Source organism: Prionailurus viverrinus, chromosome B4 (genome assembly GCF_022837055.1).
Source record: "Prionailurus viverrinus isolate Anna chromosome B4, UM_Priviv_1.0, whole genome shotgun sequence".
In the NCBI taxonomy this organism is placed as follows: Eukaryota; Metazoa; Chordata; class Mammalia; order Carnivora; family Felidae; genus Prionailurus; species Prionailurus viverrinus.
Window position 1 is genome coordinate 38,284,284 of NC_062567.1, and position 3,819 is coordinate 38,288,102.

The 3,819-nt window shown below is 38.9% G+C and overlaps 1 non-coding gene across 1 annotated transcript; it reads right to left on the bottom strand.

The window, feature by feature from the left end:
• Positions 1-3,207: 3,207 nt before the first annotated feature.
• LOC125171457 (small nucleolar RNA U13) lies at positions 3,208-3,311 on the bottom strand. The gene has a single exon (XR_007154360.1). It is a non-coding gene; the product is annotated as a small nucleolar RNA U13 (small nucleolar RNA).
• Positions 3,312-3,819: the final 508 nt, after the last annotated feature.

Here is a 3,819-nt window from a genome sequence, read left to right on the forward strand (position 1 = left end):
TTCCAGTTCTACCATCTATGTGTGTATCCCTGAACAGCAAACTGTTTAGTTTTGCCTGTTTGTGTACTTTATATATATGGAATATTACTCATGTACTTTTCTGTGGCCTGCCTTCTTCCCTCAATATTGCTCAATAGTATGGTGTTATTTGCTTGCTTATATATTTTTTATTGTGGTAAAATTGCATAACACAAATTTTACGATTTTAGCTGGGTTTTAGGCACACAATTCAGTGACATTAAGTACATTCACATGGTTGTGTGATATTGTGTCTTTGAGACTCATCCGCATTAGTGATATTTTCATTTTTCCTAAGTGTTCCACTCGGTGAATATTCCACTGGGTGAACATACTACACTTTATTGTTCAATCTACCATTTATGGACCTATGGGTTCTCTTTTTCTTTTTGTTTGCTGTTACAGATAGTAGTGTTTGAACCTTCTTGCACCTGTGTCCTGGGGCACATGTGTGAGAATTGTTAGTGCATATAACTACTGGTAGAATGAATGGGTTTTACTTGCTTAATTTTCTAGAAAGAGACATAGGAAGGTATTCCTTGTGTAATGAAATTTCCACTTAGAAAAAGAAAAGCAAAGAGAAGTTGGGATGGCTTCATAAAGCAGAAGAGCAGGGAACAATCTCTGTGAGATAGGAAGCAGAAAGGAACAGGAAGAGCAACCCCGACATGTCTGCAGGCTGAGTCCAGAAGGTATTGTCAAGCATTCATTCAATCCAGCACATGCACCATGCACCAAATATGTGTCTGTCTCTGTAAGTGCTAGAGTTAGCAGTGGACTGGAACTCAAGAGACCTAGGCTCTCTCTCAACTTTGCCACAAAGAGCAAATTATTTCACCTCGTTGGCCAGTGGTTCTGACATCCGTAAGATGAGTAGATATACCGGGAGGATCAAAAACCTTCCATCCAGCTCTGCTGGTTTGGGATCCCAAGCTGGTTGAAGTAGGAAGATAAAGGCTTGCCAGGAGTAGTTCTAATCTAGGGTCCAGACAGGAAATAACTCTGGATTCAAAAACAAAAAGGACCAAAGACAATTACTGGGCCCGGCTCTAGTGAGCCAGCAGAAATGATGTGATGGTAAATGATTAGCAGCTGACTCTCTGGGACAGAGAGTCCTTGGCTTGTAGTGGCATTTACTTATTTACACAGTTGTAAATACTCCCACAAGGGCCAAATTGGAAAAGACACACTCCCACATAAAGCTAGAAACCTTTAAGAAAAATCTAGAAAGACCCACTCTACAACACAGAGCCTCCACAAGGAAGCTTGCCTGCCTCTGTCTGTCTTCCTTTTGGGTGGAGAAAAAATTAACTTGAAAATTTGCAACTATAAGCCTGTGATCACCTAGGTCGAGGGTTCAAATTTATACGATCATGATTGAGAAACCCCCTCTGCCTCTGAGAAAATAACATATAAATTGGTCTCAGGTGAGTACTATTCCCTAGAATGTCTGATAAAATCACCTGCAAAACCAGCTTGAAGGGACATGCCCTCAACCTGGGCCACCAAGTAACCCAACAGAAAAAGTGTTGCTGAAGATAGGTCCGTGATTCAAAATTAGAAAGCACACCCAACTGGGGCACCTGGGTGGCTCAGTCGGTTGAGCATCTGACTTCAGCTCAGGTCAAGATCTCACAGTTCATGAGTTCAAGCCCCGAATCAGGCTCTCTGCTGTCAGCACAAGAGCCCACTTTGGATCCTCTGTCTCCCTCTCTCTCTGCCCCTTCCCCACTTATGCTCTCTCTCTCTCTCTTAAAACAAAATAAACATTAAAAGAAAACACACCCAACCTAGAGCGCCTTTTTCATCTAAATCAGTCATTAAAACCAAATATTTGAACTTAGACCCAGATCCACTGGTCGCTATATATAAAGTGTTGAAGCAATATTTTGTGAAAATAATAAAGCATATTAAATCATATTGCTTTTACTAAATATATTATTACTAGTATATTGTTATACTGTATAAAATGTCATTATATATTATGTTAATGAAAGCAAAAGGATCCTTCATGTTGTAAATAGGTAAATATATTATCTTTAAATATTGTTATCCCCAACTTTACCTCATCATTTTTGTATTTTTATATGTGACTTATGCCATTTTGTCCCATCTTTTTTAATGTCCATATACTTACATAGAATTTGTATTTGAATAATGATCATAATTTGCTTAAAAATATTGTATACATTTGGGGATACATGATCAAAATCATTTGATCAATGAAGTACAAAATCAAAAAAGTTTGGAGACCACTGAATTAGAAATATACTTTTTTTTTTTCCTAGTGCATATGGGGACATTTATAGCTACATCCTAGACCACAGACTAAATCCCAAACCAGAGGATCTATATGTATTAGTTTTCTATGGCTGCCCTAACAAATTACCACAAACTGGATTAGCTGAAAAGAATCCAAATTTACTATCAGAGCTCTGTAGGTCAGAAGTTGGAAATGAATCAAAGTGTCAACAGGCTGCATCGCTCCCCGATTCTCCCTGGGGGGCTCCAGAGAGAATCAGTTTCCTTGGTCTTTCTAGTTTCTGGAGGCCTTCCACATTCCATAGCCCATGACCCTCTTCTTCCATCTTCAAACTCAGCAATAACAGGCTGACTCCTTCTCCTGGTGCCACCCCTCTGATTCTCTCTTCTGCCTCCCTCTTCCACTTATAAGGACCCTTGCTGTTGTAATGGGTCCACCTGGATAGTGCAAGATAATCTTCCCATCTCAGGGACAACTGATCAGCCATCTTGATTCTGTCTGCAACTTTGATTCCCCTTTGCCATACAACATACTCAGTTCCAATGATGTACACATCCTCGGAGGGCCAATATTCTGCCTACCATATTACACATACAGCTGACATTCTCTAACCACAATGAAATAAAACCAACATTGATAAAAAGGAAACATTTTAAACCTCATTGATCTGGAAATTTTTTAATTTTTTTAAATGTTTGTTTATTTTTGAGACACACAGAGAGAGAGAGAGAGCAAAAGAGAGCAGGGGAGAGACAGAGAGAGGGAGATAGAGGATCTGAAGCAGGCTCCGAGCTGTGAGCATAGAGCCCAAGGCAGGGCTCAAACTTATGACCATGAGACCATGACCTGAGCTGAAATCAAGAGTGGTCAGACGCTTACCCACTGAGCCACCCAGGCTCCCCTGAATTTTTTTTTTTTTTTTTTAATTTCAGACGGGTAACGTGCCGACGTCGTAACAGGGTTTAAGGGTGGCACATGTCACACAAAAGCATGCACACCCAATCATCATGCTTATGAACTACAAAAGGATCTGAAAATTTTTTTAATTCTATATATTATGCAATGTTCACCACCATAAATATAGTTATCACCCATTAGGTGTTATTGCAATATTATTGACTATACTCTGTATGCTTCACTTTTAGTCTCTTGTAAGTTATATTTTTTAGTTATATTGCAACTGGAAATTTGTACCTTTTAATCCCCTTCACCTATTTCACTCATCCCTCCACCCCCATCCCCTCTGGCAACAACCAGTTTGTTTTCCATATTTATAAGTCTGTTTCTGTTTGCTGTTTGTTTTTTGTGGTTTTTATCCTTCTCTGCCTGACTTATTTCGTTTAGCATAATCCCTGTAGGTCTCTTCATGTTGCAAATGGCAAGATATCATTCTTTTTATGGATGAGTAATATTCCATTGTATATATATCACATATTCTTTATTAATTCATCTATTGCTGGACACTTGAGCTGCTTCCATATCTTAGCTATTGCAAATAATGCTGCTATTAAACATAGGAGTGAATATAAGTTTTCAAA